Source organism: Doryrhamphus excisus, linkage group LG21, assembly GCF_037039965.1.
Source record: "Doryrhamphus excisus strain RoL-2023G ecotype Guam linkage group LG21, RoL_Dexc_Guam_v1.1, whole genome shotgun sequence".
In the NCBI taxonomy this organism is placed as follows: Eukaryota; Metazoa; Chordata; class Actinopteri; order Syngnathiformes; family Syngnathidae; genus Doryrhamphus; species Doryrhamphus excisus.
The window spans coordinates 4,201,141-4,218,641 of record NC_136377.1 but is presented as its reverse complement, the minus strand read 5'-3'; positions in this window follow the sequence as shown (position 1 = coordinate 4,218,641).

Genomic DNA, 17,501 nt, shown 5'->3' with positions numbered 1-17,501 from the left:
CGGTCCGTGTCGCATTTGCTACCGGGCCGCACAGGAATAATAAAGGATTTATTCATGACTCACTGTCTCCCATCACATCTAGATGGGACCATCTCGTCTCAAAGAAACAAGCTCAGGCCTCCCATTGATTCAGCGGGTGAGTTCTATTTTCCCTGCACTTAACATTTAATTTAGCCCCGTGTTATTTTATATTTGCTGTATTTTTCTGACACACATTGCTGGTCTGTGGAAAAAAAGACCCAAATCACACCGGTCTGTGGTTCAAGAAAGGTTGGGGACCCCTGCCGTAGATGGACCAAATGAATATGAAGCGAACCAGGAAGTAGTCTCCTAACTCGATAAAAACGATGATTTCATGATTTTGTTTTAAAGGATTTTTTTGGTAAAAGGGATCTATTCCTATTTATTTATTTTTTTACTGTTTGTGTCCCAGTGAAGTGGTAGAGTCCTGTCGTCTTGTGTATATTATTTTGTGTGAACTCTTTCAATTTTCTGAGAGATTTTTGCCCGTTTGAATCTCAAATACGCCGTTCAACCTGGCCCCAAAATCAAAACTGGTACAGTCCTGTCATCTGATATAATTTTCAACAAACCAGGGAATGGCCTACTAGCATTTGTGTCAAGATGGAACCACTACTGCTGCCCCAAGAATTAAAAAATGGTAGAGTCCTATCATGTTACTATTAAACAACCAAAATAATTGCTTCACAATTTTTTTCCCACATTTGTCTTTTTGCTGTTTAGGTCTCAGTGAAGTCCTGCTACTCCCACAATGAAAAATGGTACAGCCCTCTGCCTTATATCATAACATTCTCCCTGAACCAGAAAGTAGCCTGCTAGCTAACACACTGACAAACAAACATGGCACTCCCTCGCTTTTTCACTTTGTTAGAGGAAGTCATTTTCTGTTTTTGACGTTTGAGTAATGATGGAACCATTCCCAAACAGTCACAGAAATGCTATAGGAACCAGGAGTAGCCTACCAACTTATGGCCGGACAAACAAACGTACGTATGCTGCTCCTTGAATGATGCAGGAAGTATGTTCCTCTTTTTTGCAGAGTCATAATGAAACTCTATTCAGAATTTTAAAAAAATGGTACGCTCCCATCATCCTATGTCATCCTCCTTGAAGTACAAGCAAAACGAGAAAGAAGCATACATTTTTGTTTCTTTTATTGCCGTTTCAGTCACAAGGGAGTGTAAAAAAATGGAACAGTGCGGTTATCTTGTCGTCTTCCTTGAACCTGGATGTGTCCTGCTAATGCAGCATTTAATAGGGCAGAAATAATAACATTAACGAATAAAATCATCTTAACATCGGCGACACTACAAACGAAAACCGCAAAGTCCAATGTCCTCCATTTGTGTCTGAGCTAGCTGAGCGGTTGAGACAGTTGCATGAAGAACACATGCAGAGGCTATTTCTTTCTTTATCTCCTGCCCTCTGGTTGCAGCTTCATGCATCTTTAAAGATGAGAGGGAGGCTCCACTTTCTCACGCCTCGTAGGACGAGGAAAGAGGGACCCACACATCGACATGCCTAACCCACACAATGTATCGTGATGGAAGTGGGCATCCTTTGTCTGTCTTTGTCCCTTAGCTGAGTCGTGAGGTATATCTCTCGTCCTCAAATCTCATCAGGATAATAATTATTCAAACATCTGAGCCACAAGCATCTGCCTCTCCTTCTGTTGACCTCCTCCCCCTCATTCTTGTCCATTTATATGTGACTTGACGCATGGTCAGAAGAGAAAAAGTGAATCATTTATTTTTTAACCCTTTAAAAGCCACATTGTAGACATGTCACTGGGTGTGTGGGTGACAAGAAGAAATGTCATTTGGCGCCACCTGCTGGGTTGTATCTAGAAATTGCTATAAATCCTCAAATATAAGACGACCAAAGTTTTTTGGGTGTTTACTGAAGAGTGGGGTGCAGTGTTATATTGATTCACTACTGTTTCCATGCTCGTATCTTATAAAAGTTGTAATAGAAGGTCAGAATGAATGTAGTTCAACTCCGAGCTGATATCTAGGCAGCTAGTCGAGAAAGACTCAACAGCACACTCAATTGACGTTCACCACCAAAGACTCCTCATTAGTATGTTTAAAGGGGACATATTATGCTTTTTTCCACTTTGCTGACCTATAAATGTAGTTACAATGTCATATTATCGTGTTAAACGATGCTAACGTTTCAGATAATGAGGTTTACTCATTTGAAAGTGAGCTCTGAAAGCTGTTTGGGATTGCTCAAAAGGCTCGGTTTCAAAAGGCGTGGTTAAACTGCCCCTTTGTGATGTCACAGAGGGGCGGACTTCCTTATATGGTCACAGTTAGGAAGCACTTTGGACGTGGGACCATTCACAGTGGAGTGGGCATGCCGTGGGTGGTAATAAATTAAAGCAGACTGTTTTGGCAGGGACCTATCCCCGCCTGAAGACAGCTGGGATAGGCTCCAGCACCCCCGCCAGCCTCGTGAGGAAAAGTGATAGAAAATGAATGAATGTTTTGGCAGGAAGCACAAATGAAAGGAAATAGAGCTGAATAGGTGCAGATTCTGGAAGATCTAAAATGTTTTCTGTGCGGGTTATTGTGTGTATCTGCTCTATAGGAGTCCACAACTAAGTGCAAAGGGTTGGAAAATGAGCATAATAGATCCCCTTTAATACTGTCCAGCAGCATCACTGTCTTCACCTCCATGTTTGGTTAAGCTCAAACATTACAATGCTGTGTTAACGAGGGTGATGCAATCTATAAATAGCCAATAATATAAGCCCATTAACGGTATCATCACATATATGTATATCATGATACATTTCTTATACCTAAGATCATCTAATGATAGGGATGAATCTCACAGGCTCGACAGACAACCATAAAAAGTAAGTAGATGGAGCAAAATGGGAGAAATCTCTCACGCGTATGCAGAACAGATTCGCATTGCATGTGAAAATACTGGGGGAGGGGCAATGCCTCCTCGTAGACGCAGCAGGGGATGTACGCTGTGTGCATATTCACGTAGCGAGAAATATCACTCGAAAAAAAAAAACGAGTTTAAACAGAATCAAAACATCTGAATTAGTAAGTGCGGAAGATGCATATGTATCAATTAAATATTAAAGTGGGTGGAGCATCTTTCTATCTATCTGTCCTAAAATAGGGCTCCATCAATGTTAGATACGTAAATGTGTTATAGTTATACATATGTGTGTGTGTCTGTGCACTGGGTCTTTCCCCACAGCGGTTCTGTTCTGTTCCTCTCTGAGGTGCCACTGGTTACCATGGCAGCAACATCTCTGAACCTCACCTCCTTTTTCCTGCCTCTGTCCTTCCTTTCTCTCTATGTCTTTCTCTTGTCATCTTCTAACGCCCGCTCGCGACCTCTTTCTCTCATATGTGCACCAAGAAGCAGGCCATCTTTTTTTTTTTCTAACCCGGTACAGTTGGTGTGTATGCAGGGTTTCCCTCCTCTGGTGGGAGGACACATGGCAGCCATGAAAATGTCAGACCCAGCCAGCGAGATGAAGAGTTATAATGAGGTGTTTCATGCGCATTTATCCTGCCAGTCCAAACATTAAAGAGCGAGCTGCAATAAATGCACATATGTGTTTGGACATGTGACTATTCCATCTCCAGAAAATAAAAGAAAGCGGGCGTCGACCCCCCCCCCACCCCCCGCCCCCCCTCAAAGGGGTACAATTTGGAGTGAAACCAAGTTTCTCTGGAAAAATATGACTCAAAAATCAAACAATTTATGTTAACAAATCTCTTCAGATGTCATCTCACTGAGCGTCTAAAGGATGCGTGTTTTGCTTTTGCTTTTTATAATAACATCACAGTAAAGGAAGGACTAGTGTGATGATAACCACAGAACCAGAAATGGCCCTTTCAACATAGAAAGGCATGTGGTGATGGCACAGTAATAATATGAGCAATACAATGACTTATTATATTATATTATTTTTATATCAATTATATCAATTACCTATGCAAGTTAATTTTACCAAGAAGATGCTAATGATGCTACCTCTGCTGGTGTAGTGGTACAAGTCCTTATAAATGGGAGGGCTTTTTTTATTTTTGGTTAGCCAAATCAAATGCGATTAATTCGCTGTGGCAAACACTGAAGACAAAAATAATAAAAATAAAAATAGCACTGATGCTAGTGTGGTGGCGGGTGGCACGGTGGATGAGTGGTTAGCATGTAACTGCAGGGTCTTGAGACATATGCTAACTTGCAAACTAGAGAGCTAGCGACCTAAACGGTAGCCTTCAAGTTATTTCCTTTAAACTTAAATAGCCAAAAACGTACCACTTCCACACGGATAGGGAGGATAACTATTAACAGTTATTTAACCTTTAACATGAACATTAATCAAACGTAATAATTTTTTCTGGGTACATGATACCATACAGAATCCATATCAAACTTGCGCGGGCCGCACTAACATTAAACTTTCATATCAAGGCGGGGGCCTCAAACTAGTGTCCTGCGGGCCACATTTGGCCCGGGGCCGCGTGTTTGAGACCCCTGTTCTATGTGATTTATTTATGTTTCAAAAGCTGACCAATTTTACTTTATTGTAGTTTTATTTAGTTGAGCAAATCAGTGTTATAACTATTCAACCATACAAGTACAGTTGGAAGCTGCATGGCTGATGAGTGTTTCACGTGCAGGCCACACAGCTGGTTCGATTCCCCCGTGCATGTGTGGGTTTTCTCCGGGTACTCTGGTTTCCTCCCACATTCGTCTATACGTATGTGCCCTGTGATTGGCTGGCGACCAGGCCAGGGTGCCAGAAGACACCTGTGATAGGCTCCAGCACCCCCTTGTGAGGATAAGCTAAGCAGTAAAAAATGAATGAATGAATGCATTGTTTATAGTTAGTGCATTTATTGTATGTTTATCCTGTATTTATTTTTTGGCTAGAAGCAATTGAAAGCATATTTCTTTATCTATATTATCTGATTTATGATATGAAATAATTCCTCTCCTCCTCCACCATTCTTCCATTCCCTTTCCAACTCCCCCATTTGGTGTTGCGGGTCCTTGGCAGCCGTAGTTTTTCTTTGGGCCAAAGCACAAACAAATGGCAGCCTCCCTCAGTGTGACGCTGCTGCGACACACATGCACCAGTGCGCTTGGAGACTATGGCCAGGTCGTGCACTCGTGTGCAAGCAAGAATGATACAGTACTGTGCACACTGTACCAGCACGGACCAATGCTCATTTGAGCAATCATCCATGCATGTATATGAAGCATACATGGCCCCACACACACACACACTTACACAGATGGAAGTATCAGTAACATGCACCGACTGTGTGGCTTTATTAGCATAATCCAGTGTTTTACTATAAATCCAAGCTCTCTTCTCCCTGAGGAGATCTCACCATGGCCTGGTTTCACTCTTGTTTAGCACACACACACAACGTCAGGGGTGGGATCAGGCTGTATTCAAGCCAACTCGTTCCAGATTGGCCGCTCATAGTGACAGTGTAATGAGTCGGGAGCAATATGTCGCCTGCCTTTCTGTCTCCTAGTTTTGCATCCTGTGAGCGTCTGGATCAAGTTAGACTGCGTTGGACTTATGCGTAATCCTTAAGTCTACAAAGCGTTACTTATGATAAAATACAAATATTGTATGTAGCGTTTTGATTAATGATCCGGTCTTGAGCATTTAAATGTTACACTCATCTGCTTGTCGTTGTTTTGAGAGATTTTGAGAGTTAGAGGCGGTTGGCTGCACAGAAGGTGGGATTAAGCAGCATGTGTTTATAAACTGGGGAGTGTAACAATTTGAATATGTAAATCTAGCAAGCAAAGAAAGTATTTGCATGCCAGTGTGTGTGTGTGTGTGTTGTCATGTGACCTCATCTTACCTCTCCAGCTCACAAACGACACACCAACCATCTTGCTGCAGAAACATACCAATTTACCCAAATAGTAGCTTTTGCTGGCGACAAATGACTTAAGCAAATTCTACTTCATTTAGTCTCGTTTGTGTCATTTATTTTTTAAAGAAACAGGTCTTGGAAAAAGAAAGTGTCTTATATTTGGGTCAATACCGTGATACTAACAGCACCCACCTGTCGACCCAGTTTTATAAACCTTTTAATAATAAAAGCATATTTTGGAAGTATCAACCATTACTTTTTTAATTGCTATACATTTAAATAGAAAATGTTTCATTTTGCTGGCTACACAGTGGACAAGTGGTTAGCACGCAGGCCTCACAGCTCGGAGACCAGAGTTCAATTCCACCCTCGGCCATCTCTGTGTGGAGTTTGCATGTTCTCCCCGTGCATGCGTGGGTTTTCTCCGGGTTACTCCGTTTTTTTCCCACATTCCAAAAACATGCTAGGTTAATTAGCGACTCCAAATTCTCCATATGTATGAATGTGAGTGTGAATGGTTGTTTGTCTATATGTGCCCTGTGATTGGCTGGCCACCAGTCCAGGGTGTACCCCGCCTCTCGCCCAAAGACAGCTGGGATAGGCTTCAGCACCCCCGCGACCCTCGTGAGGAAAAAGCGGTAGAAAATGAATGAATGAATGATAATTAAGATTGGCTGCACGGTGGACAAGTGGTTAGCGCACAGGTCACACAGCTAGGAGACCCGAGTTCGATTCCACCCTCGGCCAACTCTGTGTGGAGTTTGCTCCCTGTGCATGCGTGGGTTTTCTCCGGGTACTCCGTTTTTTTCCCACATTCCAAAAACATGCTAGGTTAATTAGCGACTCCAAATTGTCCATAGGTATGAATGTGAGTGTGAATGGTTGTTTGTCTATATGTGCCCTGTGATTGGCTGGCCACCAGTCCAGGGTGTACCCCGCCTCTCGCTTGAAGACAGCTGGGATAGGCTCCAGCACCATCTTTAGTTACTGTCTGACAGTATCATGCATTGTATCATGATATGATATACAGCACCATACTCCTGAGGTCATTTTATTTTATTTTCTGTAGGAACTAGAATTTTCTAGTAGTTGTGTGTTTTTTAATGTAATAATGCATTTTCATGAACAAAACTGTGTGTGTGTGTGTGTGTGTGTGGTATCGGGGGCTGTCAACACTGCACCAAACACCTTGAATGTGTAATTATCAGCCAGCCTTTGTGCTTACTGCTCGACTGTAACCCCGTTTTCGGCTAATTTAACATCTCAGTAGGGAAATAGGACAACGAGAGACTGAAGAGTGATTATTCTCACGTAACATTTAAGTACACTTGTATAATCCCATGAGGTCCGGCCCAGGAAATAATGTACTGTATATCAATAATTCTTACTTTTGGTTTGATTCAATCAGAAACGACCTTGTATGATGCAGTGCTGTGACTGCTATTACTTCTCCTCTTCCCATTCATTCATTTATCCAGTGTGGTTTCCCCAGTATAAAAATGGCTTTAAGGGCAGGAAGCTACTACAGTAGTAGAGTTGATGAAATATCGGTGTAATATCAGCTATTTGATACTTGGTGAAATCTCACCAGAATTGCAATATATATATATATATATAAGCATCTAATCTGATTTTGTCCTTCTCTTCTGTCATACAATCTCGTTTCTTCTGTCCTTTCCTTGCTTGGTCCATACGACGAGAGCATATTAAGCCAGCACGCTGCAGCAGACTCCTGCAATCTTGGGCTAGAGATTTCGCCTCATCCTCGCTAAGCTATTTATGGCGCACAGGCTCGTGCAGCAGTGTGGCTGAGAAAGACGCTGGAATTGAGGGTGGGGGCCTGGGGGGTGGGTGTCTATAGCAGGGTGGGCTAGCTAACAGGGATCGCTTTCAAAAGATGAATCTGAAAGGTAGGCAAAGTAGAAAAAAGCATGTTTGTAGATGCCTATGACGTAAATAATATAATAATAATGTGACGCTTGGTAAATAAATACATGGGCAGTCAACATGTTCCAAATACACTCAGAAGGAGAAAACTAGAAAGCTAATATTTTACATAAGAAATAGTGGAAATGGAAATAATCCATTCCAGGAATGCACAAGTCATGGTTTACCAGGGGTCTCAAACCCACGGCCCGCGGGCCAAATGTGGCCCGCAGGACACTAGTTTGAGGCCCCTGCCTTGATATGAAAGTTTAATGTTAGTGCGGCCCGCGCTAGTTTGATATGGATGCTGTATGGTATCATGTACCCAGAAAAAATTATTACGTTTGATTAATGTTCATGTTAAAGGTTAAATAACTGTTAATAGTTATCCTCCCTATCCGTGTGGAAGTGGTAAGTTTTTGGCTATTTAAGTTTAAAGGAAATAACTTGAAGGCTACCGTTTAGGTCGCTAGCTCTCTAGTTTGCGAGTTAGCATGTGTCTCAAGACCCTGCAGTTGCGCAATATATTGTAAATAAAAAGAGTATAAATGTGACTATAGTCGTGTTTTGTCATGTCTACAGGGCTCTAATAATGCTTTGTTCATTTTAATCTAAAAAAATAATTTGTCTACCCACCAACTATATGTGGTTTCTTAAGTTTTTATTATTTTTATGATTACTTGATTGATTGATTTTCTTTATTCTTGATTTGTTTATTTATTTTTCATTTTATTTTGTGCAGAAAAATAAAAATTTATGTTTTCTTTTATTGTAGAAAATCGGAACCAAAGCACTGCAAAAGTTTGTATATTTTTCTGTTTTTAATAAATGTGTTTTTTTTGTTTTTTTTTTTTTTAGAAAACCTGATGCGGCCCAGCCTTGCCCAGACCCTAGCTCCAGTGGCCCCCAGGTAAATTGAGTTTGAGACCCCTGCCCTGGTGTAAACCTTTTGCCCTAATTTTTGCCCTGAAATCTTTGGTTGCACAACCTAGAGCTCTGAGGGCCCTTGTAAAACTGTGATAATTCACTTTTACATACAAACCGCTATTTGTTCTAATGTTGGATTGTTGTACCCATGCTGCATATCTGTACTAGATGACGTCACAACATGGCAGATGAAGTGAGTGCCAGGTGTGAAACCACTCATTCCTGTCCTGGCATTGTGGAAGATCCTTACACCCATTCAGAAAAAAAAATAGTTGGGTTGACTCGGTTCCCTGCGTTCCGTTTCAGTACTATTCATACAGCAATCTGGAAAGATGATGGCTTTGTATTGGCTAAAGGGGCTTACAAATCCAAGTAGCCTGGTGGTCTACAAATATAGTATAGTCCAAACAGGGTCAGACAACATTCCTCTGCATCACCAGTTGGCTTGTCTACCGGCTAGCATGTCATGTTAGTGTCACGGTTCCAGCCAGCCATGCATGCATGTGTGCCTTGGCCAGCCCTGCAATGGGAACAGCACTATCAGCACTTTGTCTCCTCTCACTTGTTTGGAAGGTTAGTGGCGATGTACGTGTGTGTGTATATGTGTGTGTGTATGGGCTGAAATGTTAACAAAACACCCCCCCCCACCCCACGCTACCCGGCCTTCTTGGCCTTCTCTGCTCTGCAGTCCTGAAAAGCTTCATCAGCTAAATTACTGGAAGTTAGCTGTCTCTATCAATTATCACTGAAGCCTTGTTTCCTTTATACTGTATCTCCCTACGACCCCCTTGATTTTGTCATCTTTCATTTACTCCGTTTGCCTCCTCTCCCTTGGCGCTTTTTCTTCCCCCCAACAGCAAGTCATTGCTCTCTCCACTTCTGCTAATCTACATGCATATGCGGCGCATTACACTACACATAGTACATCACAGGGCAGAGGACAGGCCCTTGGTGCATTTCCCTTTAGTCACCCAAGCAGGGGGTGGGGAAAGAAGGGGGTCACTGGACAAGGAGACCCTCAGGTTCTCGGATGACCAATAAAGCCTCTCCTTCCTCCTAACAGCCTTTAAAAATTAAAGCACATTGTCAACGCAGGCACTGTTTCTATCTCATTTCATTTGAGGCAAAGACGGAAACCAAAAATGTACCACTTCCACACAAAATGGAGGAGAATTGCAGTGTGAAAAGTGAAATCTAATCTAATATCTAATGTTCTGATGCCTAGATTACTATACATAACTTGTCCTTCAGTTTTGTTTTGACTAATAATAGTTAATAGTCAACAACAAAACTTTTTAAAATTAATTAATTAATTAATTTCTGGGGGGGGGGGGGAAACAGGGAGTGCTGTTATCTGAAAAACACACAAACCGAGGCTGATGCTAACCGAGGTTCCACTGCAATAATATCTCCAAAAATAAATGAAAGTAATATAAAATATGAATAAATATATATAGAAATAGTCCAATATGTAAAAAGTACTAAATATCTGGCTTGAGAAAAGTAACTGCATCTTAAACAAGCCGCACATTTTGTTACTTGAATGAGTTCTTTAGCAACAGTGTTGCCAATAAATGGGATTTATTTTTTTTTTTTTTAAGATCAGCTGTAAAAAATGAATTACATAAAATATTTGAGCATAATGTAGAATATATTTTTGACATACAGCAGCATTTGTGTATTTTGTAATTTTACAGGCGTGATATTGAACCGCACATGATGCTGCTGTTGCTTTCAGTAATGACTTTATTCAATCAGCTCTGCAGATGCGGCTTTGTTTCCAAGACAACACTGCGCTCATTATCATTTGTAATTTTGTAGTTAACCCACTCAGCCATTTTATTAGTATTTTTGTACTTGTTTTTTTAACGCGGCGCAGGATGAAACCGATTCCACTCCATGGGTCATCTGGACGAAGACGTTCAACTATGTGTGACTGTTATGTCCCTTTATCTCTCTCATTTCTGGGCACAATTTGTATTGTGTTGTGTTCTATTCACCGTGGTGCTTATCTCTTTCCAAGTTAATGCAGATGTGACCCACAGAGAGCGAGTGAGAGACATGGATAAGGTCACGTGGGCTCAGCATGTGCTGCTGCTTGAGGTCTGACATACACGCTCTTGACAACAATCCTCTCACTGTGTCCTATTTTCATTTTAAAAAGTAAGAAAAAAGGGGCATCATTAGGAAGGCATCAAGCCACTAAAATTCCATGGTGTGGTTGATGAATGTATGATCCTGCCCGGTCGGAAACGGCCCACCATGCAGATATTTAATAATCAAAATATATACGTATTATACCAAACATTTAATAGTTTTTCATATTTTTCACTAATGTTCTCCACTCTTGAAAATATATAGTAGTTGTCTACTTTCTAATGAAACACAACACTTATGTGAATATTTATTCAGTACACAAGAGAGGTATCAAAATATAGCAAATAACCTCTAGGATCTCTAATTAGCGCAGGTTCAAAACACACTGACGTTGACAGCTGTGGCTGTAGGGAACCTCCACGCATCCAGCATCTTTATCTACCTGTACATGCGCTTTGAAATACTGGCTACGCCCTCTCAGCTGTCTGTGTTAGATAAGCTAAGATATGGACTGGACTGGTCGCCAGCCAATCACAGGGCACTTATAGACAAACAACCATTCACACTCACGTTCATACCTATGAACAATTTGGAGTGGCTAATTAACCTAGCATGTTTTTGGAATGTGGGAGGAAACCGGAGTACCCGGAGAAAACCCACGCATGCACGGGGAGAACATGCAAACTCCACACAGAGATGGCCGAGGGTGGAATTGAACTCCGGTCTCCTAGCTGTGTGGCCTGCACGCTAACCACTCGTCTGTTGTGCAGTATATTTGATAATAAATGTCCAAGAGAGCTACTACGTTTTTCCCCCACTTTTTCATGCATTAAATATAAATAAATATAATAATAAATATAATAAATAAATAAAAATAAAATAAACATAATATAATAATAATAATAAAACGGCAAATAATGGAATGGAATGGCCTTTATTGTCATTATACAAGATGTACAACGAAATTGGAGTTAGTTATTTCCTTTAAACTTAAATAGCCAAAAACTTACCACTTCCACACGGATAGGGAGGATAACTATTAACAGTTATTTAACCTTTAACATGAACATTAATCAAACGTAATATTTTTTTCTGGGTACATGATACCATACAGCATCCATATCAAACTTGCGCGGGCCGCACTAACATTAAACTTTCATATCAAACTAGTGTCCTGTGGGCCACATTCGGCGTGTTTGAGACCCCTGTTCTACAGCATGTAATGATTGTGCATACGTATGTGCCTAATGTTCTGGCCGGTGACTGTACACTGTCATCCATCCATCTTTATTGAGCAGTGTTGATATAATTGTGTGTGTGTGTGTGCGTGCATGCCTTTGTTGTTGCCCTCAGCTGCTCTCGTGCTTTCCCCAGTGGGGCAGGAATAACAACAGGAGATCATAAACAGCAGCTGTGCCTGTCAGGGCCACACGGTGCACCCCACCAGCGAGCTGAACTAAAACACGCTCTGAGCTAATATGTAAACATTGTTAGCATACATTTTACATGTGACCACATTAGAAATGTGGCACAATGTCTTGCAAAAATATTAGTATCACATTTCTATATTTGACAAAATATTTGTTACTGTCTTATCCTGTCTACTAACCAGGCGGTTATCACGGTCCAGGACGTGCAGCATTGATGTTTGTTACTATGGCGACAGTAACCAGAGACACCACATTGGTGTTCCATCGCATAGGGGAGGTCATCCATTGTTCTTAGCGATGAGATCGTCTGTCACACCCCCCCCTCTGTGACCTGAAATTTCATACATATCAAACCGCGTGGGCTGCCATAGGATGCTTGCCTTATTTAAGAAAAGCCATATTATTATTTTGAATTAGTTGTAATAACACACACACACACAGCATTAACAGTCCAACATGGATGCCGACTGTGATGGGACACCCAAGCCTTTGTATTCAGTTACTTTCAACAGTGACCTACGAGCCTCTTGAGAGTTGGCTGCAGGTGGGAACGGGGTTAAGAGAGGTGCTGTTTTCACTGGGTCAAATGGAAGTCATGTAAGTGGTGTTATTAGGGTGATAGAGGAGGGTGACCCACTTACCCAGTAAGGGTAATTTCCTGGTATGAAAGCAGCTTATTAGAGAACATTGTGATCAGGACGAGCACCTGCTGATAAATGAGCTTGAAATATCATCATCTGTGATCATTCCTAATGGATTTGACTAAGGAGGTGATAGTCCCATAAAGCAGGGATGTGAAACTAATTCTAAAAACAAATGGAACCTCAGAGGAACTGGTATAAAAAGCAGCATAGCATAAATCCACAGATGCATATACTATAACATAGTATATACACACACTCCTGTGGCGTAGCATCCAGTAGTACCTTGATATCATCCTGTAGAACCTTGATATCATCCTGTAGGACATTGATATTATCCTGTAGAACCTTGATATCATCCTGTAGAACCTTGATATCATTCTGTAGTACTCTATTTTCATCCGTAGGGTTTTTAACCTCCTTAAGGTCATCATCAGGTCACAGATGCATATATAACATAGTATATACACACTCCTGTGGCGTACTAAGTAGCATCCAGTAGTACCTTGATATCATCCTGTAGAACCTTGGCATCATCCTGTAGAACCTTGATATCATCCTGTAGAACCTTGATATCATTCTGTAGAACCTTGATATCATCCTGTAGAACCTTGATATCATTCTGTAGTACTCTATTTTCATCCATAGGGTTTTTAACCTCCTTAAGGTCATCATCAGGTCACAGATGCATTTATAACATAGTATATACACACTCCTGTGGCGTACTAAGTAGCATCCAGTAGTACCTTGATATCATCCTGTAGAACCTTGATATCTTTCTGTAGAACCTTGATATCATCCTGTAGGACATTGATATTATCCTGTAGAACCTTGATATCATCCTGTAGAACCTTGATATCATTCTGTAGTACTCTATTTTCATCCGTAGGGTTTTTAACCTCCTTAAGGTCATCATCAGGTCACAGATGCATATATAACATAGTATATACACACTCCTGTGGCGTACTAAGTAGCATCCAGTAGTACCTTGATATCATCCTGTAGAACCTTGGTATCATCCTGTAGAACCTTGATATCATCCTGTAGAACCTTGATATCATCCTGTAGAACCTTGATATCATTCTGTAGAACCTTGATATCATCCTGTAGAACCTTGATATCATTCTGTAGTACTCTATTTTCATCCGTAGGGTTTTTAACCTCCTTAAGGTCATCATCAGGTCACAGATGCATATATAACATAGTATATACACACTCCTGTGGCGTACTAAGTAGCATCCAGTAGTACCTTGATATCATCCTGTAGAACCTTGATATCCTGTAGAAGCTTGATATCATCCTGTAGAAGCTTGATATCACCCTGTAGAACCTTGATATCATCCTGTAGAACCTTGATATCATCCTGCAGAACCTTGATATCATCCTGTAGAACCTTGATATCATCCTGTAGAACCTTGATATCATTCTGTAGAACCTTGATATCATCCTGTAGAACCTTGATATCATTCTGTAGTACTCTATTTTCATCCGTAGGGTTTTTAACCTCCTTAAGGTCATCATCAGGTCACAGATGCATTTATAACATAGTATATACACACTCCTGTGACGTACTAAGTAGCATCCAGTAGTACCTTGATATCATCCTGTAGAACCTTGATATCTTTCTGTAGAACCTTGATATCATCCTGTAGGACATTGATATTATCCTGTAGAACCTTGATATCATCCTGTAGAACCTTGATATCATTCTGTAGTACTCTATTTTCATCCGTAGGGTTTTTAACCTCCTTAAGGTCATCATCAGGTCACAGATGCATATATAACATAGTATATACACACTCCTGTGGCGTACTAAGTAGCATCCAGTAGTACCTTAATATCATCCTGTAGAACCTTGGTATCATCCTGTAGAACCTTGATATCATCCTGTAGAACCTTGATATCATTCTGTAGAACCTTGATATCATCCTGTAGAACCTTGATATCATTCTGTAGTACTCTATTTTCATCCGTAGGGTTTTTAACCTCCTTAAGGTCATCATCAGGTCACAGATGCATATATAACATAGTATATACACACTCCTGTGGCGTACTAAGTAGCATCCAGTAGTACCTTGATATCATCCTGTAGAACCTTGATATCCTGTAGAAGCTTGATATCATCCTGTAGAAGCTTGATATCCCCCTGTAGAACCTTGATATCATCCTGTAGAACCTTGATATCATCCTGCAGAACCTTGATATCACCCCGTAGAACCTTGATATCATCCTGTAGAACCTTGATATCATCCTGTAGAACCTTGATATCATCCTGTAGAACCTTGATATCATCCTGTAGAACCTTGATATCATTCTGTAGTACTCTATTTTCATCCGTAGGGTTTTTAACCTCCTTAAGGTCATCCTCAGGTCACAGATGCATATATAACATAGTATATACACACTCCTGCGGCGTACTAAGTAGCATCCAGTAGTACCTTGATATCATCCTGTAGAACCTTGATATCATCTGTAGAACCTTGATATCATCCTGCAGAACCTTGATATCACCCCGTAGATCCTTGATATCATCCTGTAGAACCTTGATATCATCCTGTAGAACCTTGATATCATCCTGTAGAACCTTGATATCATCCTGTAGAACCTTGATATCATTCTGTAGTACTCTATTTTCATCCGTAGGGTTTTTAACCTCCTTAAGGTCATCCTCAGGTCACAGATGCATATATAACATAGTATATACACACTCCTGCGGCGTACTAAGTAGCATCCAGTAGTACCTTGATATCATCCTGTAGAACCTTGATATCATCTGTAGAACCTTGATATCATCTGTAGAACCTTGATATCATCCTGTGGAACCTTGATATCATTCTGTAGTACTCTATTTTCATCCGTAGGGTTTTTAACCTCCTTAAGGAGGTCACAGATGCATCATCTGGTCACAGATGCATATATAACATAGTATATACACACTCCTGTGGCGTACTAAGTAGCATCCAGTAGTACCTTGATATCATCCTGTAGAAGCTTGATATCATCCTGTAGAAGCTTGATATCACCCTGTAGAACCTTGATATCATCCTGTAGAACCTTGATATCATTCTGTAGAACCTTGATATCATCCTGTAGAACCTTGATATCATCCTGTAGAACCATGATATCATTCTGTAGTATTCTATTTTCATCCGTAGGGTTTTTAACCTCCTTAAGGTCATCATGCAAGGCAGCATTATAATCTTGTAGTACCTTGTTATCATCTCATAGTGCCTTGGTATCCTTGTGCAAGAGCTCTAGAGAATTTTTGGTTGAGTTTGTGCTTTATATGGTTCTAACTTTGAAGTGTACACAGCAGACAATGAGGCAGGTACAGCCAGATATCCAATCCATATCTGTAGATAATGTGTGTCAAGACAGCAAAATATAATCAAACCCGAGACGGGGTAGATTGTAATTGAAGAAGTAATTAGAAGAACCCGAATGATGTACAATACTGTATGGCTGCGATGAGGTTATGATTCATTCTCTATATTATCATTAACAACAAACTTGTATTCTGATCACATCTATCTCTTAGCAACACGGTGAGCTCTTCCACCTAGAGGCTATTTTTACTTTGAAGCGGACTCTATTATTATTTATTCATAAAACCCAACCCCAGATTACCAGCGACCTATTTATATTTTAGACCAAAATCTGGCTTCACTATTTTTTGACTGTTTCTACAACTCCTTCTTTATCCATCCCACTGCCTTCTCTTTTTTTCCCCCCTGTCCTCTTTTCTCCTCCTTAACATACAGTTGCTATGGTGAGGGTGTGGGTGCAAAAAGGGAGGAAGTACCGCAGACAATATAAGGATGTGGGTTAAGAACCATCCCATTGCCGGACCCTCAGTCTAAAATATATATAAAAAAAAGAGTAGGACGAGGAGTGTTACATGTTCTGGTCCCGTCTCCCTCGATGATTCACCATTCAGCCATCAAGTTTGTCTCCATGGAGTATGAGACCTCCAATTTAACCTCTACGTCCCCGCTCCATGTTGTCATGGCAATCCCATCATTTATTGGAGCGTGTGCGAGGAGAAGATTTCTTTACATACTCTTATTTCGAATATAACACACTTATAAACATTTGCCCTTGGTAATCAAATTCTGCTTTAAAAAAAGCCAAGGTTGCAGCCTCTGCATCCCACAACTCAACTTCTTTCTGTTTGTTGTGTCCTTGTGTAGCACTGTTGTTAAGGGGCCCTCTGAGACTACACCGTCAAGTGCCGATGCAGGACTCAGAAACTCCTTAGATGTCCGCGCACACAAAAATGAATCGATGTGGAACGGCAAGGTTATACTGTTAAAAACATAAAATAACATTTCCAGGGGTACCATGACACCCTCACCGGGGCACGATCAAATGTAGAAAAAGGGGGAGTGAAGTGAAGGACAAAGGCAGACATTTTTTGAAACATAAACGGCACCGCATTCTTATAGTCGTACCTTGAATGCACCTATTAACGGCTCTATTCAATTTTGTCGCTGGGTATGTGGTCTATTAAAACATATAACATAATCTTTTCCAGGAGGTACGACTCAAACCAAAACATACACTAACCAAATCATTTTTTT